Source organism: Hyla sarda, unplaced genomic scaffold, assembly GCF_029499605.1.
Source record: "Hyla sarda isolate aHylSar1 unplaced genomic scaffold, aHylSar1.hap1 scaffold_1306, whole genome shotgun sequence".
NCBI lineage: Eukaryota > Metazoa > Chordata > Amphibia > Anura > Hylidae > Hyla > Hyla sarda.
In genome coordinates, this window is record NW_026607930.1 from 1 (window position 1) to 23,329 (window position 23,329).

General features: G+C 46.4%; 10 non-coding genes and 1 pseudogene across 10 annotated transcripts; all 11 read right to left on the reverse strand.

Annotated features, from left to right (window-relative positions):
- Nucleotides 1-412: 412 nt before the first annotated feature.
- LOC130305019 (U2 spliceosomal RNA) lies at nt 413-603 on the reverse strand. The gene has a single exon (XR_008854700.1). It is a non-coding gene; the product is annotated as a U2 spliceosomal RNA (small nuclear RNA).
- Nucleotides 604-2,678: 2,075 nt separating this feature from the next.
- LOC130305030 (U2 spliceosomal RNA) lies at nt 2,679-2,869 on the reverse strand. Its single transcript, XR_008854711.1, has one exon. It is a non-coding gene; the product is annotated as a U2 spliceosomal RNA (small nuclear RNA).
- A 2,089-nt stretch (nt 2,870-4,958) lies between these two features.
- Nucleotides 4,959-5,149, reverse strand: LOC130305042 (U2 spliceosomal RNA). Its single transcript, XR_008854722.1, has one exon. It is a non-coding gene; the product is annotated as a U2 spliceosomal RNA (small nuclear RNA).
- A 2,094-nt stretch (nt 5,150-7,243) lies between these two features.
- On the reverse strand, nt 7,244-7,434 carry LOC130305055 (U2 spliceosomal RNA). Its single transcript, XR_008854733.1, has one exon. It is a non-coding gene; the product is annotated as a U2 spliceosomal RNA (small nuclear RNA).
- A 2,095-nt stretch (nt 7,435-9,529) lies between these two features.
- On the reverse strand, nt 9,530-9,720 carry LOC130305065 (U2 spliceosomal RNA). Its single transcript, XR_008854737.1, has one exon. It is a non-coding gene; the product is annotated as a U2 spliceosomal RNA (small nuclear RNA).
- A 2,095-nt stretch (nt 9,721-11,815) lies between these two features.
- Nucleotides 11,816-12,006, reverse strand: LOC130305020 (U2 spliceosomal RNA). The gene has a single exon (XR_008854701.1). It is a non-coding gene; the product is annotated as a U2 spliceosomal RNA (small nuclear RNA).
- A 2,095-nt stretch (nt 12,007-14,101) lies between these two features.
- Nucleotides 14,102-14,292, reverse strand: LOC130305021 (U2 spliceosomal RNA). Its single transcript, XR_008854702.1, has one exon. It is a non-coding gene; the product is annotated as a U2 spliceosomal RNA (small nuclear RNA).
- Nucleotides 14,293-16,402: 2,110 nt separating this feature from the next.
- LOC130305022 (U2 spliceosomal RNA) lies at nt 16,403-16,593 on the reverse strand. Its single transcript, XR_008854703.1, has one exon. It is a non-coding gene; the product is annotated as a U2 spliceosomal RNA (small nuclear RNA).
- A 2,102-nt stretch (nt 16,594-18,695) lies between these two features.
- On the reverse strand, nt 18,696-18,886 carry LOC130305023 (U2 spliceosomal RNA). The gene has a single exon (XR_008854704.1). It is a non-coding gene; the product is annotated as a U2 spliceosomal RNA (small nuclear RNA).
- A 2,097-nt stretch (nt 18,887-20,983) lies between these two features.
- On the reverse strand, nt 20,984-21,174 carry LOC130305061 (U2 spliceosomal RNA). The gene has a single exon (XR_008854736.1). It is a non-coding gene; the product is annotated as a U2 spliceosomal RNA (small nuclear RNA).
- A 693-nt stretch (nt 21,175-21,867) lies between these two features.
- Nucleotides 21,868-22,027, reverse strand: LOC130305062 (U2 spliceosomal RNA; annotated as a pseudogene).
- Between the last annotated feature and the right edge of the window lie 1,302 nt (nt 22,028-23,329).

The following is a 23,329-nucleotide window of genomic DNA, read 5'->3' on the forward strand; positions in this document are numbered from 1 at the left end:
CCATCACGTTCAACCAGGGAATTAAGGGGTAGGGGTGTGGCGCGATATTGGGGAAGGGATGAGATTTTATATTTCTTCATAAGCATTAATCTTATTTTGTCAATTAGGAACATTCAGCACCCACCCGCTATCAAGGCAGCTGCCTATCATGTCATGCCCTACCTGCACAGGTGTGCTGGCTACTCAAATGATCCAATTAAGGAGGCCATTTAGTCAGCAGCAGCAGAAGTCCTGTGCCTGGACGCTCCAACAGGGGCCAGACACAAGCAGAAGCAGAAGCAGCAGAAGCAGCAGCAGCACCACCTTTTGTTTTTTGGCTGCAGCAGCAGCAAGGCCCACAGGGCTGGCTAGCTGGCTAGCCAGCAAGCAGGTAGCAATGAAAGTAGGAATCTTTCTTTTTAACCCTGTAAGGGGGTGGTGCACTGTACCCGAAGATACTGCCATATCGGGTCAATGCATAGGGCGACGGAAGCAAGCTTCGAAATCGGCCCCCGTTCTCAAAAATCCATTTAATATATGGTCCCCAGATAGGGGACGTATCAGATATTAAACTGATAAGAACAGATACTACACTTGATCTTAGCCAAAAGGCCGAGAAGCGATAACCGTGAAAGGGGCGGGCCCAACAAGGTCCCCTTCATGGGCACTATCACTGCTTGCTGTCAGGGAGGCTGCCAGACAATTTTCCATGCACACTCTGGGCTGGGGGGCAGTCAACCACCAGTACACACAGCAGAACCTAAACCCATACCATTATTGCTAAGCAGCAAGACAGGGGCCCATTGCACTCCCACGGGGCCTTTTTAAATGCAATCCATAACCCGGATTTGCCAGGAACCCTTCTTACTCCTCCTACTTGCATGTGACACTGGGCTTAGGATCTGCATAGGAAACACACACACAAGCACACACCTACCTTTGTTGCCTGCAGATGCCTCCTTGGCTGTCCCCAAACGGTATCAAACCAACACCCACGGGAAGCTGTAAGCATAGAGGACATGCCTGCACCCCATTGGACTTACCTGTGTGGGTTAAATCCGGGTTATTTGACAACCTATGGCGGTGATGGTTCTGCTCAGGCAGAGCAGTGCTGATGCTCCTCATAAAGCTGTCGCTGCTGTGAAGGTTCTAGGTGACATCACAAATCCCTTTGGTTACATACACAACAAAGCTGGGTTGTTGTTGTTTACACTCTGCAAGGCCTGTGGAAGTGAGTGACATCATAGCACTGTAGTTCTGAGGGTTCTAGATGGATGCAACAATCTCCTGTTGCTTCTATGAAGGCCGTAATAGACGACATCACCAAACAGCTCCATAGTCACATACACAGCAAAGGAGAGATGTTGTTTACACCTAGTGATGTCAGTGGTATTGAGTGACATCACAGCACAGTGCTAAGGCTCCTGGGCCTGGACACAGCAGCGGCTGCAATATCTCAACGGAGAATACGTTTATATCTATGTGTGTGTGTGCGCATATATATATATATATATATATATATTTCTCCGCCGAAATCACTTTTAAACCCATTTCCACCTTTTTTTCCCTTCTCTTCCTCTTACTTTTTTTTCACGTTTTTTTACGTTTTTCTCCTTTTCGCCTCTTTTCTGGGCGTATTATTCTTCTTTTTCTTCTTTTTTTTCGTCTAATGCATACCCCATCAGTGCAGCAATGCTTATTCAATACCGCCAGCAGATGGAGACACTGGGGGATAATTTTCTAAGGATTTATACTGATTTTTCCTGTCTGAATTTGTCGCACAGAAAGTTGCAGGCCAAATATGTGTGACATTTCTGCGACTTTAGCTTCTAGAGCATTTTTACAACATTATACATAGGTGCTGAATACATAAAAAGCGACTGTTCAGCGACAGACAAGTCGCATCGGCTGAAAGTAGGCCAGAATGTCAGTCCATGTTGGAGCAGGTTTAGATACAGTCTAAAGCATAGATCTCAAAGTCTGTGCACAGAATTTAGCAAGGGCCTCGCACCTTCTGATGCATCAGGTAGGTGCACAATAGCATAGCCTAACCCTCTGTACTTTGGTCTATATTGATGCGGGACATAGACAGCCAGCTGATGACCAATCCATTAGTGCAATGGATGGCTGGAAGCATTTGTCTTTGCCTTTGCAATACCACAGAAGCAATGCATGGTCAATGTACAGCAATGACACACCTGTGTGAACAGCCAGGAGACCCCCCCCCCCCCCCCCCATGTTATGTTACATAGTTACATAGTTAGTACGGTCGAAAAAAGACATATGTCCATCACGTTCAACCAGGGAATTAAGGGGTAGGGGTGTGGCGCGATATTGGGGAAGGGATGAGATTTTATATTTCTTCATAAGCATTAATCTTATTTTGTCAATTAGGAACATTCAGCACCCACCCGCTATCAAGGCAGCTGCCTATCATGTCATGCCCTACCTGCACAGGTGTGCTGGCTACTCAAATGATCCAATTAAGGAGGCCATTTAGTCAGCAGCAGCAGAAGTCCTGTGCCTGGACGCTCCAACAGGGGCCAGACACAAGCAGAAGCAGAAGCAGCAGAAGCAGCAGCAGCACCACCTTTTGTTTTTTGGCTGCAGCAGCAGCAAGGCCCACAGGGCTGGCTAGCTGGCTAGCCAGCAAGCAGGTAGCAATGAAAGTAGGAATCTTTCTTTTTAACCCTGTAAGGGGGTGGTGCACTGTACCCGAAGATACTGCCATATCGGGTCAATGCATAGGGCGACGGAAGCAAGCTTCGAAATCGGCCCCCGTTCTCAAAAATCCATTTAATATATGGTCCCCAGATAGGGGACGTATCAGATATTAAACTGATAAGAACAGATACTACACTTGATCTTAGCCAAAAGGCCGAGAAGCGATAACCGTGAAAGGGGCGGGCCCAACAAGGTCCCCTTCATGGGCACTATCACTGCTTGCTGTCAGGGAGGCTGCCAGACAATTTTCCATGCACACTCTGGGCTGGGGGGCAGTCAACCACCAGTACACACAGCAGAACCTAAACCCATACCATTATTGCTAAGCAGCAAGACAGGGGCCCATTGCACTCCCACGGGGCCTTTTTAAATGCAATCCATAACCCGGATTTGCCAGGAACCCTTCTTACTCCTCCTACTTGCATGTGACACTGGGCTTAGGATCTGCATAGGAAACACACACACAAGCACACACCTACCTTTGTTGCCTGCAGATGCCTCCTTGGCTGTCCCCAAACGGTATCAAACCAACACCCACGGGAAGCTGTAAGCATAGAGGACATGCCTGCACCCCATTGGACTTACCTGTGTGGGTTAAATCCGGGTTATTTGACAACCTATGGCGGTGATGGTTCTGCTCAGGCAGAGCAGTGCTGATGCTCCTCATAAAGCTGTCGCTGCTGTGAAGGTTCTAGGTGACATCACAAATCCCTTTGGTTACATACACAACAAAGCTGGGTTGTTGTTGTTTACACTCTGCAAGGCCTGTGGAAGTGAGTGACATCATAGCACTGTAGTTCTGAGGGTTCAAGATGGATGCAACAATCTCCTGTTGCTTCTATGAAGGCCGTAATAGACGACATCACCAAACAGCTCCATAGTCACATACACAGCAAAGGAGAGATGTTGTTTACACCTAGTGATGTCAGTGGTATTGAGTGACATCACAGCACAGTGCTAAGGCTCCTGGGCCTGGACACAGCAGCGGCTGCAATATCTCAACGGAGAATACGTTTATATCTATGTGTGTGTGTGCGCATATATATATATATATATATATATATATATATATATATATATATATTTCTCCGCCGAAATCACTTTTAAACCCATTTCCACCTTTTTTTCCCTTCTCTTCCTCTTACTTTTTTTTCACGTTTTTTTACGTTTTTCTCCTTTTCGCCTCTTTTCTGGGCGTATTATTCTTCTTTTTCTTCTTTTTTTTCGTCTAATGCATACCCCATCAGTGCAGCAATGCTTATTCAATACCGCCAGCAGATGGAGACACTGGGGGATAATTTTCTAAGGATTTATACTGATTTTTCCTGTCTGAATTTGTCGCACAGAAAGTTGCAGGCCAAATATGTGTGACATTTCTGCGACTTTAGCTTCTAGAGCATTTTTACAACATTATACATAGGTGCTGAATACATAAAAAGCGACTGTTCAGCGACAGACAAGTCGCATCGGCTGAAAGTAGGCCAGAATGTCAGTCCATGTTGGAGCAGGTTTAGATACAGTCTAAAGCATAGATCTCAAAGTCTGTGCACAGAATTTAGCAAGGGCCTCGCACCTTCTGATGCATCAGGTAGGTGCACAATAGCATAGCCTAACCCTCTGTACTTTGGTCTATATTGATGCGGGACATAGACAGCCAGCTGATGACCAATCCATTAGTGCAATGGATGGCTGGAAGCATTTGTCTTTGCCTTTGCAATACCACAGAAGCAATGCATGGTCAATGTACAGCAATGACACACCTGTGTGAACAGCCAGGAGACCCCCCCCCCCCATGTTATGTTACATAGTTACATAGTTAGTACGGTCGAAAAAAGACATATGTCCATCACGTTCAACCAGGGAATTAAGGGGTAGGGGTGTGGCGCGATATTGGGGAAGGGATGAGATTTTATATTTCTTCATAAGCATTAATCTTATTTTGTCAATTAGGAACATTCAGCACCCACCCGCTATCAAGGCAGCTGCCTATCATGTCATGCCCTACCTGCACAGGTGTGCTGGCTACTCAAATGATCCAATTAAGGAGGCCATTTAGTCAGCAGCAGCAGAAGTCCTGTGCCTGGACGCTCCAACAGGGGCCAGACACAAGCAGAAGCAGAAGCAGCAGAAGCAGCAGCAGCACCACCTTTTGTTTTTTGGCTGCAGCAGCAGCAAGGCCCACAGGGCTGGCTAGCTGGCTAGCCAGCAAGCAGGTAGCAATGAAAGTAGGAATCTTTCTTTTTAACCCTGTAAGGGGGTGGTGCACTGTACCCGAAGATACTGCCATATCGGGTCAATGCATAGGGCGACGGAAGCAAGCTTCGAAATCGGCCCCCGTTCTCAAAAATCCATTTAATATATGGTCCCCAGATAGGGGACGTATCAGATATTAAACTGATAAGAACAGATACTACACTTGATCTTAGCCAAAAGGCCGAGAAGCGATAACCGTGAAAGGGGCGGGCCCAACAAGGTCCCCTTCATGGGCACTATCACTGCTTGCTGTCAGGGAGGCTGCCAGACAATTTTCCATGCACACTCTGGGCTGGGGGGCAGTCAACCACCAGTACACACAGCAGAACCTAAACCCATACCATTATTGCTAAGCAGCAAGACAGGGGCCCATTGCACTCCCACGGGGCCTTTTTAAATGCAATCCATAACCCGGATTTGCCAGGAACCCTTCTTACTCCTCCTACTTGCATGTGACACTGGGCTTAGGATCTGCATAGGAAACACACACACAAGCACACACCTACCTTTGTTGCCTGCAGATGCCTCCTTGGCTGTCCCCAAACGGTATCAAACCAACACCCACGGGAAGCTGTAAGCATAGAGGACATGCCTGCACCCCATTGGACTTACCTGTGTGGGTTAAATCCGGGTTATTTGACAACCTATGGCGGTGATGGTTCTGCTCAGGCAGAGCAGTGCTGATGCTCCTCATAAAGCTGTCGCTGCTGTGAAGGTTCTAGGTGACATCACAAATCCCTTTGGTTACATACACAACAAAGCTGGGTTGTTGTTGTTTACACTCTGCAAGGCCTGTGGAAGTGAGTGACATCATAGCACTGTAGTTCTGAGGGTTCAAGATGGATGCAACAATCTCCTGTTGCTTCTATGAAGGCCGTAATAGACGACATCACCAAACAGCTCCATAGTCACATACACAGCAAAGGAGAGATGTTGTTTACACCTAGTGATGTCAGTGGTATTGAGTGACATCACAGCACAGTGCTAAGGCTCCTGGGCCTGGACACAGCAGCGGCTGCAATATCTCAACGGAGAATACGTTTATATCTATGTGTGTGTGTGCGCATATATATATATATATATATATATATATATATATATATATATATATTTCTCCGCCGAAATCACTTTTAAACCCATTTCCACCTTTTTTTCCCTTCTCTTCCTCTTACTTTTTTTTCACGTTTTTTTACGTTTTTCTCCTTTTCGCCTCTTTTCTGGGCGTATTATTCTTCTTTTTCTTCTTTTTTTTCGTCTAATGCATACCCCATCAGTGCAGCAATGCTTATTCAATACCGCCAGCAGATGGAGACACTGGGGGATAATTTTCTAAGGATTTATACTGATTTTTCCTGTCTGAATTTGTCGCACAGAAAGTTGCAGGCCAAATATGTGTGACATTTCTGCGACTTTAGCTTCTAGAGCATTTTTACAACATTATACATAGGTGCTGAATACATAAAAAGCGACTGTTCAGCGACAGACAAGTCGCATCGGCTGAAAGTAGGCCAGAATGTCAGTCCATGTTGGAGCAGGTTTAGATACAGTCTAAAGCATAGATCTCAAAGTCTGTGCACAGAATTTAGCAAGGGCCTCGCACCTTCTGATGCATCAGGTAGGTGCACAATAGCATAGCCTAACCCTCTGTACTTTGGTCTATATTGATGCGGGACATAGACAGCCAGCTGATGACCAATCCATTAGTGCAATGGATGGCTGGAAGCATTTGTCTTTGCCTTTGCAATACCACAGAAGCAATGCATGGTCAATGTACAGCAATGACACACCTGTGTGAACAGCCAGGAGACCCCCCCCCCCCCCCCCATGTTATGTTACATAGTTACATAGTTAGTACGGTCGAAAAAAGACATATGTCCATCACGTTCAACCAGGGAATTAAGGGGTAGGGGTGTGGCGCGATATTGGGGAAGGGATGAGATTTTATATTTCTTCATAAGCATTAATCTTATTTTGTCAATTAGGAACATTCAGCACCCACCCGCTATCAAGGCAGCTGCCTATCATGTCATGCCCTACCTGCACAGGTGTGCTGGCTACTCAAATGATCCAATTAAGGAGGCCATTTAGTCAGCAGCAGCAGAAGTCCTGTGCCTGGACGCTCCAACAGGGGCCAGACACAAGCAGAAGCAGAAGCAGCAGAAGCAGCAGCAGCACCACCTTTTGTTTTTTGGCTGCAGCAGCAGCAAGGCCCACAGGGCTGGCTAGCTGGCTAGCCAGCAAGCAGGTAGCAATGAAAGTAGGAATCTTTCTTTTTAACCCTGTAAGGGGGTGGTGCACTGTACCCGAAGATACTGCCATATCGGGTCAATGCATAGGGCGACGGAAGCAAGCTTCGAAATCGGCCCCCGTTCTCAAAAATCCATTTAATATATGGTCCCCAGATAGGGGACGTATCAGATATTAAACTGATAAGAACAGATACTACACTTGATCTTAGCCAAAAGGCCGAGAAGCGATAACCGTGAAAGGGGCGGGCCCAACAAGGTCCCCTTCATGGGCACTATCACTGCTTGCTGTCAGGGAGGCTGCCAGACAATTTTCCATGCACACTCTGGGCTGGGGGGCAGTCAACCACCAGTACACACAGCAGAACCTAAACCCATACCATTATTGCTAAGCAGCAAGACAGGGGCCCATTGCACTCCCACGGGGCCTTTTTAAATGCAATCCATAACCCGGATTTGCCAGGAACCCTTCTTACTCCTCCTACTTGCATGTGACACTGGGCTTAGGATCTGCATAGGAAACACACACACAAGCACACACCTACCTTTGTTGCCTGCAGATGCCTCCTTGGCTGTCCCCAAACGGTATCAAACCAACACCCACGGGAAGCTGTAAGCATAGAGGACATGCCTGCACCCCATTGGACTTACCTGTGTGGGTTAAATCCGGGTTATTTGACAACCTATGGCGGTGATGGTTCTGCTCAGGCAGAGCAGTGCTGATGCTCCTCATAAAGCTGTCGCTGCTGTGAAGGTTCTAGGTGACATCACAAATCCCTTTGGTTACATACACAACAAAGCTGGGTTGTTGTTGTTTACACTCTGCAAGGCCTGTGGAAGTGAGTGACATCATAGCACTGTAGTTCTGAGGGTTCAAGATGGATGCAACAATCTCCTGTTGCTTCTATGAAGGCCGTAATAGACGACATCACCAAACAGCTCCATAGTCACATACACAGCAAAGGAGAGATGTTGTTTACACCTAGTGATGTCAGTGGTATTGAGTGACATCACAGCACAGTGCTAAGGCTCCTGGGCCTGGACACAGCAGCGGCTGCAATATCTCAACGGAGAATACGTTTATATCTATGTGTGTGTGTGCGCATATATATATATATATATATATATATATATATATATATATATATATATTTCTCCGCCGAAATCACTTTTAAACCCATTTCCACCTTTTTTTCCCTTCTCTTCCTCTTACTTTTTTTTCACGTTTTTTTACGTTTTTCTCCTTTTCGCCTCTTTTCTGGGCGTATTATTCTTCTTTTTCTTCTTTTTTTTCGTCTAATGCATACCCCATCAGTGCAGCAATGCTTATTCAATACCGCCAGCAGATGGAGACACTGGGGGATAATTTTCTAAGGATTTATACTGATTTTTCCTGTCTGAATTTGTCGCACAGAAAGTTGCAGGCCAAATATGTGTGACATTTCTGCGACTTTAGCTTCTAGAGCATTTTTACAACATTATACATAGGTGCTGAATACATAAAAAGCGACTGTTCAGCGACAGACAAGTCGCATCGGCTGAAAGTAGGCCAGAATGTCAGTCCATGTTGGAGCAGGTTTAGATACAGTCTAAAGCATAGATCTCAAAGTCTGTGCACAGAATTTAGCAAGGGCCTCGCACCTTCTGATGCATCAGGTAGGTGCACAATAGCATAGCCTAACCCTCTGTACTTTGGTCTATATTGATGCGGGACATAGACAGCCAGCTGATGACCAATCCATTAGTGCAATGGATGGCTGGAAGCATTTGTCTTTGCCTTTGCAATACCACAGAAGCAATGCATGGTCAATGTACAGCAATGACACACCTGTGTGAACAGCCAGGAGACCCCCCCCCCCCCCCCATGTTATGTTACATAGTTACATAGTTAGTACGGTCGAAAAAAGACATATGTCCATCACGTTCAACCAGGGAATTAAGGGGTAGGGGTGTGGCGCGATATTGGGGAAGGGATGAGATTTTATATTTCTTCATAAGCATTAATCTTATTTTGTCAATTAGGAACATTCAGCACCCACCCGCTATCAAGGCAGCTGCCTATCATGTCATGCCCTACCTGCACAGGTGTGCTGGCTACTCAAATGATCCAATTAAGGAGGCCATTTAGTCAGCAGCAGCAGAAGTCCTGTGCCTGGACGCTCCAACAGGGGCCAGACACAAGCAGAAGCAGAAGCAGCAGAAGCAGCAGCAGCACCACCTTTTGTTTTTTGGCTGCAGCAGCAGCAAGGCCCACAGGGCTGGCTAGCTGGCTAGCCAGCAAGCAGGTAGCAATGAAAGTAGGAATCTTTCTTTTTAACCCTGTAAGGGGGTGGTGCACTGTACCCGAAGATACTGCCATATCGGGTCAATGCATAGGGCGACGGAAGCAAGCTTCGAAATCGGCCCCCGTTCTCAAAAATCCATTTAATATATGGTCCCCAGATAGGGGACGTATCAGATATTAAACTGATAAGAACAGATACTACACTTGATCTTAGCCAAAAGGCCGAGAAGCGATAACCGTGAAAGGGGCGGGCCCAACAAGGTCCCCTTCATGGGCACTATCACTGCTTGCTGTCAGGGAGGCTGCCAGACAATTTTCCATGCACACTCTGGGCTGGGGGGCAGTCAACCACCAGTACACACAGCAGAACCTAAACCCATACCATTATTGCTAAGCAGCAAGACAGGGGCCCATTGCACTCCCACGGGGCCTTTTTAAATGCAATCCATAACCCGGATTTGCCAGGAACCCTTCTTACTCCTCCTACTTGCATGTGACACTGGGCTTAGGATCTGCATAGGAAACACACACACAAGCACACACCTACCTTTGTTGCCTGCAGATGCCTCCTTGGCTGTCCCCAAACGGTATCAAACCAACACCCACGGGAAGCTGTAAGCATAGAGGACATGCCTGCACCCCATTGGACTTACCTGTGTGGGTTAAATCCGGGTTATTTGACAACCTATGGCGGTGATGGTTCTGCTCAGGCAGAGCAGTGCTGATGCTCCTCATAAAGCTGTCGCTGCTGTGAAGGTTCTAGGTGACATCACAAATCCCTTTGGTTACATACACAACAAAGCTGGGTTGTTGTTGTTTACACTCTGCAAGGCCTGTGGAAGTGAGTGACATCATAGCACTGTAGTTCTGAGGGTTCAAGATGGATGCAACAATCTCCTGTTGCTTCTATGAAGGCCGTAATAGACGACATCACCAAACAGCTCCATAGTCACATACACAGCAAAGGAGAGATGTTGTTTACACCTAGTGATGTCAGTGGTATTGAGTGACATCACAGCACAGTGCTAAGGCTCCTGGGCCTGGACACAGCAGCGGCTGCAATATCTCAACGGAGAATACGTTTATATCTATGTGTGTGTGTGCGCATATATATATATATATATATATATATATATATATATATATATATATATATTCTCCGCCGAAATCACTTTTAAACCCATTTCCACCTTTTTTTCCCTTCTCTTCCTCTTACTTTTTTTTCACGTTTTTTTACGTTTTTCTCCTTTTCGCCTCTTTTCTGGGTGTATTATTCTTCTTTTTCTTCTTTTTTTTCGTCTAATGCATACCCCATCAGTGCAGCAATGCTTATTCAATACCGCCAGCAGATGGAGACACTGGGGGATAATTTTCTAAGGATTTATACTGATTTTTCCTGTCTGAATTTGTCGCACAGAAAGTTGCAGGCCAAATATGTGTGACATTTCTGCGACTTTAGCTTCTAGAGCATTTTTACAACATTATACATAGGTGCTGAATACATAAAAAGCGACTGTTCAGCGACAGACAAGTCGCATCGGCTGAAAGTAGGCCAGAATGTCAGTCCATGTTGGAGCAGGTTTAGATACAGTCTAAAGCATAGATCTCAAAGTCTGTGCACAGAATTTAGCAAGGGCCTCGCACCTTCTGATGCATCAGGTAGGTGCACAATAGCATAGCCTAACCCTCTGTACTTTGGTCTATATTGATGCGGGACATAGACAGCCAGCTGATGACCAATCCATTAGTGCAATGGATGGCTGGAAGCATTTGTCTTTGCCTTTGCAATACCACAGAAGCAATGCATGGTCAATGTACAGCAATGACACACCTGTGTGAACAGCCAGGAGACCCCCCCCCCCCCCCATGTTATGTTACATAGTTACATAGTTAGTACGGTCGAAAAAAGACATATGTCCATCACGTTCAACCAGGGAATTAAGGGGTAGGGGTGTGGCGCGATATTGGGGAAGGGATGAGATTTTATATTTCTTCATAAGCATTAATCTTATTTTGTCAATTAGGAACATTCAGCACCCACCCGCTATCAAGGCAGCTGCCTATCATGTCATGCCCTACCTGCACAGGTGTGCTGGCTACTCAAATGATCCAATTAAGGAGGCCATTTAGTCAGCAGCAGCAGAAGTCCTGTGCCTGGACGCTCCAACAGGGGCCAGACACAAGCAGAAGCAGAAGCAGCAGAAGCAGCAGCAGCACCACCTTTTGTTTTTTGGCTGCAGCAGCAGCAAGGCCCACAGGGCTGGCTAGCTGGCTAGCCAGCAAGCAGGTAGCAATGAAAGTAGGAATCTTTCTTTTTAACCCTGTAAGGGGGTGGTGCACTGTACCCGAAGATACTGCCATATCGGGTCAATGCATAGGGCGACGGAAGCAAGCTTCGAAATCGGCCCCCGTTCTCAAAAATCCATTTAATATATGGTCCCCAGATAGGGGACGTATCAGATATTAAACTGATAAGAACAGATACTACACTTGATCTTAGCCAAAAGGCCGAGAAGCGATAACCGTGAAAGGGGCGGGCCCAACAAGGTCCCCTTCATGGGCACTATCACTGCTTGCTGTCAGGGAGGCTGCCAGACAATTTTCCATGCACACTCTGGGCTGGGGGGCAGTCAACCACCAGTACACACAGCAGAACCTAAACCCATACCATTATTGCTAAGCAGCAAGACAGGGGCCCATTGCACTCCCACGGGGCCTTTTTAAATGCAATCCATAACCCGGATTTGCCAGGAACCCTTCTTACTCCTCCTACTTGCATGTGACACTGGGCTTAGGATCTGCATAGGAAACACACACACAAGCACACACCTACCTTTGTTGCCTGCAGATGCCTCCTTGGCTGTCCCCAAACGGTATCAAACCAACACCCACGGGAAGCTGTAAGCATAGAGGACATGCCTGCACCCCATTGGACTTACCTGTGTGGGTTAAATCCGGGTTATTTGACAACCTATGGCGGTGATGGTTCTGCTCAGGCAGAGCAGTGCTGATGCTCCTCATAAAGCTGTCGCTGCTGTGAAGGTTCTAGGTGACATCACAAATCCCTTTGGTTACATACACAACAAAGCTGGGTTGTTGTTGTTTACACTCTGCAAGGCCTGTGGAAGTGAGTGACATCATAGCACTGTAGTTCTGAGGGTTCAAGATGGATGCAACAATCTCCTGTTGCTTCTATGAAGGCCGTAATAGACGACATCACCAAACAGCTCCATAGTCACATACACAGCAAAGGAGAGATGTTGTTTACACCTAGTGATGTCAGTGGTATTGAGTGACATCACAGCACAGTGCTAAGGCTCCTGGGCCTGGACACAGCAGCGGCTGCAATATCTCAACGGAGAATACGTTTATATCTATGTGTGTGTGTGCGCATATATATATATATATATATATATATATATATATATATATATATATTTCTCCGCCGAAATCACTTTTAAACCCATTTCCACCTTTTTTTCCCTTCTCTTCCTCTTACTTTTTTTTCACGTTTTTTTACGTTTTTCTCCTTTTCGCCTCTTTTCTGGGCGTATTATTCTTCTTTTTCTTCTTTTTTTTCGTCTAATGCATACCCCATCAGTGCAGCAATGCTTATTCAATACCGCCAGCAGATGGAGACACTGGGGGATAATTTTCTAAGGATTTATACTGATTTTTCCTGTCTGAATTTGTCGCACAGAAAGTTGCAGGCCAAATATGTGTGACATTTCTGCGACTTTAGCTTCTAGAGCATTTTTACAACATTATACATAGGTGCTGAATACATAAAAAGCGACTGTTCAGCGACAGACAAGTCGCATCGGCTGAAAGTAGGCCAGAATGTCAGTCCATGTTGGAGCAGGTTTAGATACAGTCTAAAGCATAGATCTCAAAGTCTGTGCACAGAATTTAGCAAGGGCCTCGCACCTTCTGATGCATCAGGTAGGTGCACAATAGCATAGCCTAACCCTCTGTACTTTGGTCTATATTGATGCGGGACATAGACAGCCAGCTGATGACCAATCCATTAGTGCAATGGATGGCTGGAAGCATTTGTCTTTGCCTTTGCAATACCACAGAAGCAATGCATGGTCAATGTACAGCAATGACACACCTGTGTGAACAGCCAGGAGACCCCCCCCCCCCCCCCCCATGTTATGTTACATAGTTACATAGTTAGTACGGTCGAAAAAAGACATATGTCCATCACGTTCAACCAGGGAATTAAGGGGTAGGGGTGTGGCGCGATATTGGGGAAGGGATGAGATTTTATATTTCTTCATAAGCATTAATCTTATTTTGTCAATTAGGAACATTCAGCACCCACCCGCTATCAAGGCAGCTGCCTATCATGTCATGCCCTACCTGCACAGGTGTGCTGGCTACTCAAATGATCCAATTAAGGAGGCCATTTAGTCAGCAGCAGCAGAAGTCCTGTGCCTGGACGCTCCAACAGGGGCCAGACACAAGCAGAAGCAGAAGCAGCAGAAGCAGCAGCAGCACCACCTTTTGTTTTTTGGCTGCAGCAGCAGCAAGGCCCACAGGGCTGGCTAGCTGGCTAGCCAGCAAGCAGGTAGCAATGAAAGTAGGAATCTTTCTTTTTAACCCTGTAAGGGGGTGGTGCACTGTACCCGAAGATACTGCCATATCGGGTCAATGCATAGGGCGACGGAAGCAAGCTTCGAAATCGGCCCCCGTTCTCAAAAATCCATTTAATATATGGTCCCCAGATAGGGGACGTATCAGATATTAAACTGATAAGAACAGATACTACACTTGATCTTAGCCAAAAGGCCGAGAAGCGATAACCGTGAAAGGGGCGGGCCCAACAAGGTCCCCTTCATGGGCACTATCACTGCTTGCTGTCAGGGAGGCTGCCAGACAATTTTCCATGCACACTCTGGGCTGGGGGGCAGTCAACCACCAGTACACACAGCAGAACCTAAACCCATACCATTATTGCTAAGCAGCAAGACAGGGGCCCATTGCACTCCCACGGGGCCTTTTTAAATGCAATCCATAACCCGGATTTGCCAGGAACCCTTCTTACTCCTCCTACTTGCATGTGACACTGGGCTTAGGATCTGCATAGGAAACACACACACAAGCACACACCTACCTTTGTTGCCTGCAGATGCCTCCTTGGCTGTCCCCAAACGGTATCAAACCAACACCCACGGGAAGCTGTAAGCATAGAGGACATGCCTGCACCCCATTGGACTTACCTGTGTGGGTTAAATCCGGGTTATTTGACAACCTATGGCGGTGATGGTTCTGCTCAGGCAGAGCAGTGCTGATGCTCCTCATAAAGCTGTCGCTGCTGTGAAGGTTCTAGGTGACATCACAAATCCCTTTGGTTACATACACAACAAAGCTGGGTTGTTGTTGTTTACACTCTGCAAGGCCTGTGGAAGTGAGTGACATCATAGCACTGTAGTTCTGAGGGTTCTAGATGGATGCATGGATGCAACAATCTCCTGTTGCTTCTATGAAGGCCGTAATAGACGACATCACCAAACAGCTCCATAGTCACATACACAGCAAAGGAGAGATGTTGTTTACACCTAGTGATGTCAGTGGTATTGAGTGACATCACAGCACAGTGCTAAGGCTCCTGGGCCTGGACACAGCAGCGGCTGCAATATCTCAACGGAGAATACGTTTATATCTATGTGTGTGTGTGCGCATATATATATATATATATATATATATATATATATATATATATATATATATATATCTCCGCCGAAATCACTTTTAAACCCATTTCCACCTTTTTTTCCCTTCTCTTCCTCTTACTTTTTTTTCACGTTTTTTTACGTTTTTCTCCTTTTCGCCTCTTTTCTGGGCGTATTATTCTTCTTTTTCTTCTTTTTTTTCGTCTAATGCATACCCCATCAGTGCAGCAATGCTTATTCAATACCGCCAGCAGATGGAGACACTGGGGGATAATTTTCTAAGGATTTATACTGATTTTTCCTGTCTGAATTTGTCGCACAGAAAGTTGCAGGCCAAATATGTGTGACATTTCTGCGACTTTAGCTTCTAGAGCATTTTTACAACATTATACATAGGTGCTGAATACATAAAAAGCGACTGTTCAGCGACAGACAAGTCGCATCGGCTGAAAGTAGGCCAGAATGTCAGTCCATGTTGGAGCAGGTTTAGATACAGTCTAAAGCATAGATCTCAAAGTCTGTGCACAGAATTTAGCAAGGGCCTCGCACCTTCTGATGCATCAGGTAGGTGCACAATAGCATAGCCTAACCCTCTGTACTTTGGTCTATATTGATGCGGGACATAGACAGCCAGCTGATGACCAATCCATTAGTGCAATGGATGGCTGGAAGCATTTGTCTTTGCCTTTGCAATACCACAGAAGCAATGCATGGTCAATGTACAGCAATGACACACCTGTGTGAACAGCCAGGAGACCCCCCCCCCCCCCCCCCCATGTTATGTTACATAGTTACATAGTTAGTACGGTCGAAAAAAGACATATGTCCATCACGTTCAACCAGGGAATTAAGGGGTAGGGGTGTGGCGCGATATTGGGGAAGGGATGAGATTTTATATTTCTTCATAAGCATTAATCTTATTTTGTCAATTAGGAACATTCAGCACCCACCCGCTATCAAGGCAGCTGCCTATCATGTCATGCCCTACCTGCACAGGTGTGCTGGCTACTCAAATGATCCAATTAAGGAGGCCATTTAGTCAGCAGCAGCAGAAGTCCTGTGCCTGGACGCTCCAACAGGGGCCAGACACAAGCAGAAGCAGAAGCAGCAGAAGCAGCAGCAGCACCACCTTTTGTTTTTTGGCTGCAGCAGCAGCAAGGCCCACAGGGCTGGCTAGCTGGCTAGCCAGCAAGCAGGTAGCAATGAAAGTAGGAATCTTTCTTTTTAACCCTGTAAGGGGGTGGTGCACTGTACCCGAAGATACTGCCATATCGGGTCAATGCATAGGGCGACGGAAGCAAGCTTCGAAATCGGCCCCCGTTCTCAAAAATCCATTTAATATATGGTCCCCAGATAGGGGACGTATCAGATATTAAACTGATAAGAACAGATACTACACTTGATCTTAGCCAAAAGGCCGAGAAGCGATAACCGTGAAAGGGGCGGGCCCAACAAGGTCCCCTTCATGGGCACTATCACTGCTTGCTGTCAGGGAGGCTGCCAGACAATTTTCCATGCACACTCTGGGCTGGGGGGCAGTCAACCACCAGTACACACAGCAGAACCTAAACCCATACCATTATTGCTAAGCAGCAAGACAGGGGCCCATTGCACTCCCACGGGGCCTTTTTAAATGCAATCCATAACCCGGATTTGCCAGGAACCCTTCTTACTCCTCCTACTTGCATGTGACACTGGGCTTAGGATCTGCATAGGAAACACACACACAAGCACACACCTACCTTTGTTGCCTGCAGATGCCTCCTTGGCTGTCCCCAAACGGTATCAAACCAACACCCACGGGAAGCTGTAAGCATAGAGGACATGCCTGCACCCCATTGGACTTACCTGTGTGGGTTAAATCCGGGTTATTTGACAACCTATGGCGGTGATGGTTCTGCTCAGGCAGAGCAGTGCTGATGCTCCTCATAAAGCTGTCGCTGCTGTGAAGGTTCTAGGTGACATCACAAATCCCTTTGGTTACATACACAACAAAGCTGGGTTGTTGTTGTTTACACTCTGCAAGGCCTGTGGAAGTGAGTGACATCATAGCACTGTAGTTCTGAGGGTTCAAGATGGATGCAACAATCTCCTGTTGCTTCTATGAAGGCCGTAATAGACGACATCACCAAACAGCTCCATAGTCACATACACAGCAAAGGAGAGATGTTGTTTACACCTAGTGATGTCAGTGGTATTGAGTGACATCACAGCACAGTGCTAAGGCTCCTGGGCCTGGACACAGCAGCGGCTGCAATATCTCAACGGAGAATACGTTTATATCTATGTGTGTGTGTGCGCATATATATATATATATATATATATATATATATATATATATATATATATATATTTCTCCGCCGAAATCACTTTTAAACCCATTTCCACCTTTTTTTCCCTTCTCTTCCTCTTACTTTTTTTTCACGTTTTTTTACGTTTTTCTCCTTTTCGCCTCTTTTCTGGGTGTATTATTCTTCTTTTTCTTCTTTTTTTTCGTCTAATGCATACCCCATCAGTGCAGCAATGCTTATTCAATACCGCCAGCAGATGGAGACACTGGGGGATAATTTTCTAAGGATTTATACTGATTTTTCCTGTCTGAATTTGTCGCACAGAAAGTTGCAGGCCAAATATGTGTGACATTTCTGCGACTTTAGCTTCTAGAGCATTTTTACAACATTATACATAGGTGCTGAATACATAAAAAGCGACTGTTCAGCGACAGACAAGTCGCATCGGCTGAAAGTAGGCCAGAATGTCAGTCCATGTTGGAGCAGGTTTAGATACAGTCTAAAGCATAGATCTCAAAGTCTGTGCACAGAATTTAGCAAGGGCCTCGCACCTTCTGATGCATCAGGTAGGTGCACAATAGCATAGCCTAACCCTCTGTACTTTGGTCTATATTGATGCGGGACATAGACAGCCAGCTGATGACCAATCCATTAGTGCAATGGATGGCTGGAAGCATTTGTCTTTGCCTTTGCAATACCACAGAAGCAATGCATGGTCAATGTACAGCAATGACACACCTGTGTGAACAGCCAGGAGACCCCCCCCCCCCCCCCCCCATGTTATGTTACATAGTTACATAGTTAGTACGGTCGAAAAAAGACATATGTCCATCACGTTCAACCAGGGAATTAAGGGGTAGGGGTGTGGCGCGATATTGGGGAAGGGATGAGATTTTATATTTCTTCATAAGCATTAATCTTATTTTGTCAATTAGGAACATTCAGCACCCACCCGCTATCAAGGCAGCTGCCTATCATGTCATGCCCTACCTGCACAGGTGTGCTGGCTACTCAAATGATCCAATTAAGGAGGCCATTTAGTCAGCAGCAGCAGAAGTCCTGTGCCTGGACGCTCCAACAGGGGCCAGACACAAGCAGAAGCAGAAGCAGCAGAAGCAGCAGCAGCACCACCTTTTGTTTTTTGGCTGCAGCAGCAGCAAGGCCCACAGGGCTGGCTAGCTGGCTAGCCAGCAAGCAGGTAGCAATGAAAGTAGGAATCTTTCTTTTTAACCCTGTAAGGGGGTGGTGCACTGTACCCGAAGATACTGCCATATCGGGTCAATGCATAGGGCGACGGAAGCAAGCTTCGAAATCGGCCCCCGTTCTCAAAAATCCATTTAATATATGGTCCCCAGATAGGGGACGTATCAGATATTAAACTGATAAGAACAGATACTACACTTGATCTTAGCCAAAAGGCCGAGAAGCGATAACCGTGAAAGGGGCGGGCCCAACAAGGTCCCCTTCATGGGCACTATCACTGCTTGCTGTCAGGGAGGCTGCCAGACAATTTTCCATGCACACTCTGGGCTGGGGGGCAGTCAACCACCAGTACACACAGCAGAACCTAAACCCATACCATTATTGCTAAGCAGCAAGACAGGGGCCCATTGCACTCCCACGGGGCCTTTTTAAATGCAATCCATAACCCGGATTTGCCAGGAACCCTTCTTACTCCTCCTACTTGCATGTGACACTGGGCTTAGGATCTGCATAGGAAACACACACACAAGCACACACCTACCTTTGTTGCCTGCAGATGCCTCCTTGGCTGTCCCCAAACGGTATCAAACCAACACCCACGGGAAGCTGTAAGCATAGAGGACATGCCTGCACCCCATTGGACTTACCTGTGTGGGTTAAATCCGGGTTATTTGACAACCTATGGCGGTGATGGTTCTGCTCAGGCAGAGCAGTGCTGATGCTCCTCATAAAGCTGTCGCTGCTGTGAAGGTTCTAGGTGACATCACAAATCCCTTTGGTTACATACACAACAAAGCTGGGTTGTTGTTGTTTACACTCTGCAAGGCCTGTGGAAGTGAGTGACATCATAGCACTGTAGTTCTGAGGGTTCAAGATGGATGCAACAATCTCCTGTTGCTTCTATGAAGGCCGTAATAGACGACATCACCAAACAGCTCCATAGTCACATACACAGCAAAGGAGAGATGTTGTTTACACCTAGTGATGTCAGTGGTATTGAGTGACATCACAGCACAGTGCTAAGGCTCCTGGGCCTGGACACAGCAGCGGCTGCAATATCTCAACGGAGAATACGTTTATATCTATGTGTGTGTGTGCGCATATATATATATATATATATATATATATATATATATATATATATATATATTTCTCCGCCGAAATCACTTTTAAACCCATTTCCACCTTTTTTTCCCTTCTCTTCCTCTTACTTTTTTTTCACGTTTTTTTACGTTTTTCTCCTTTTCGCCTCTTTTCTGGGCGTATTATTCTTCTTTTTCTTCTTTTTTTTCGTCTAATGCATACCCCATCAGTGCAGCAATGCTTATTCAATACCGCCAGCAGATGGAGACACTGGGGGATAATTTTCTAAGGATTTATACTGATTTTTCCTGTCTGAATTTGTCGCACAGAAAGTTGCAGGCCAAATATGTGTGACATTTCTGCGACTTTAGCTTCTAGAGCATTTTTACAACATTATACATAGGTGCTGAATACATAAAAAGCGACTGTTCAGCGACAGACAAGTCGCATCGGCTGAAAGTAGGCCAGAATGTCAGTCCATGTTGGAGCAGGTTTAGATACAGTCTAAAGCATAGATCTCAAAGTCTGTGCACAGAATTTAGCAAGGGCCTCGCACCTTCTGATGCATCAGGTAGGTGCACAATAGCATAGCCTAACCCTCTGTACTTTGGTCTATATTGATGCGGGACATAGACAGCCAGCTGATGACCAATCCATTAGTGCAATGGATGGCTGGAAGCATTTGTCTTTGCCTTTGCAATACCACAGAAGCAATGCATGGTCAATGTACAGCAATGACACACCTGTGTGAACAGCCAGGAGACCCCCCCCCCCCCCCCATGTTATGTTACATAGTTACATAGTTAGTACGGTCGAAAAAAGACATATGTCCATCACGTTCAACCAGGGAATTAAGGGGTAGGGGTGTGGCGCGATATTGGGGAAGGGATGAGATTTTATATTTCTTCATAAGCATTAATCTTATTTTGTCAATTAGGAACATTCAGCACCCACCCGCTATCAAGGCAGCTGCCTATCATGTCATGCCCTACCTGCACAGGTGTGCTGGCTACTCAAATGATCCAATTAAGGAGGCCATTTAGTCAGCAGCAGCAGAAGTCCTGTGCCTGGACGCTCCAACAGGGGCCAGACACAAGCAGAAGCAGAAGCAGCAGAAGCAGCAGCAGCACCACCTTTTGTTTTTTGGCTGCAGCAGCAGCAAGGCCCACAGGGCTGGCTAGCTGGCTAGCCAGCAAGCAGGTAGCAATGAAAGTAGGAATCTTTCTTTTTAACCCTGTAAGGGGGTGGTGCACTGTACCCGAAGATACTGCCATATCGGGTCAATGCATAGGGCGACGGAAGCAAGCTTCGAAATCGGCCCCCGTTCTCAAAAATCCATTTAATATATGGTCCCCAGATAGGGGACGTATCAGATATTAAACTGATAAGAACAGATTTTTTTTTTTTTTTTTTTTTTTTTTTTTAAAGCCGAGGAACGTGCTTTCGATTCACCCAAAGTGCAAGAAAAAGTGCAAACGTGTTACACTAAAAAAAACGTGCACAAAGGATGCGGTCTATCGCAAGCCCTTCTCCGATAGGAGAGAGGCCCCCCAACAAACCTTACCCTTCGCCTCCGGACCAAAAGGTACCTGCGAGGTTCCAGGTTCGATGTCCCTTTTCGCCGAGGCTACTAGGAGACCACAAATGCTCCCGGCATCCCCCTTGGCGTTAGCCAAGGTATCTGCCCGCAGAGCCGATTACGGTAGGTACCCTGCGAAGCAGGAGTACCCGGGGTGTTTGCAGGGAGGTGCGGAACCTAATAGCCACACACACCTCCCCTAGACCGCCAGGAGGGACACCCAGAAGGGCTACCGCATCCTGACAAATCCTGTGAACACACAACACGCAAAAAGTGACACAGTGAGACAAAAAATAAATAAATAAGTGAATGTGTGCAGATATACTGCCCGGACATCCGGCCGGATCTATAAAAATTTCTCTGATCCTAGCCAGAAGGCCGGGAATCAAGAGGTGAGTGCCACAAGGTGAAGAGATTATGGTGCCCGTGCTTCAACTCAGTGAGCCTATTCTCCCAGTGAGTTTCGGCACCTCGGGGTCACCACTCCCCGAGGCACAAAAGTACCTCGGCTCTAGACCCTCTCAGCCTCATGGCGAGACCCGGAGGGAACAGGTCACATCGGGGCAGCCGTCGAGCTGATTCCTCAGAACCAGCCCCGGAAAGCCCTGGTACACCTGCATCCTCCATGCAGCACCCATCCCCACCAGCATGAAAACTGATAAGAACAGATACTACACTTGATCTTAGCCAAAAGGCCGAGAAGCGATAACCGTGAAAGGGGCGGGCCCAACAAGGTCCCCTTCATGGGCACTATCACTGCTTGCTGTCAGGGAGGCTGCCAGACAATTTTCCATGCACACTCTGGGCTGGGGGGCAGTCAACCACCAGTACACACAGCAGAACCTAAACCCATACCATTATTGCTAAGCAGCAAGACAGGGGCCCATTGCACTCCCACGGGGCCTTTTTAAATGCAATCCATAACCCGGATTTGCCAGGAACCCTTCTTACTCCTCCTACTTGCATGTGACACTGGGCTTAGGATCTGCATAGGAAACACACACACAAGCACACACCTACCTTTGTTGCCTGCAGATGCCTCCTTGGCTGTCCCCAAACGGTATCAAACCAACACCCACGGGAAGCTGTAAGCATAGAGGACATGCCTGCACCCCATTGGACTTACCTGTGTGGGTTAAATCCGGGTTATTTGACAACCTATGGCGGTGATGGTTCTGCTCAGGCAGAGCAGTGCTGATGCTCCTCATAAAGCTGTCGCTGCTGTGAAGGTTCTAGGTGACATCACAAATCCCTTTGGTTACATACACAACAAAGCTGGGTTGTTGTTGTTTACACTCTGCAAGGCCTGTGGAAGTGAGTGACATCATAGCACTGTAGTTCTGAGGGTTCAAGATGGATGCAACAATCTCCTGTTGCTTCTATGAAGGCCGTAATAGACGACATCACCAAACAGCTCCATAGTCACATACACAGCAAAGGAGAGATGTTGTTTACACCTAGTGATGTCAGTGGTATTGAGTGACATCACAGCACAGTGCTAAGGCTCCTGGGCCTGGACACAGCAGCGGCTGCAATATCTCAACGGAGAATACGTTTATATCTATGTGTGTGTGTGCGCATATATATATATATATATATATATATATATATATATATATATATATATATATTTCTCCGCCGAAATCACTTTTAAACCCATTTCCACCTTTTTTTCCCTTCTCTTCCTCTTACTTTTTTTTCACGTTTTTTTACGTTTTTCTCCTTTTCGCCTCTTTTCTGGGCGTATTATTCTTCTTTTTCTTCTTTTTTTTCGTCTAATGCATACCCCATCAGTGCAGCAATGCTTATTCAATACCGCCAGCAGATGGAGACACTGGGGGATAATTTTCTAAGGATTTATACTGATTTTTCCTGTCTGAATTTGTCGCACAGAAAGTTGCAGGCCAAATATGTGTGACATTTCTGCGACTTTAGCTTCTAGAGCATTTTTACAACATTATACATAGGTGCTGAATACATAAAAAGCGACTGTTCAGCGACAGACAAGT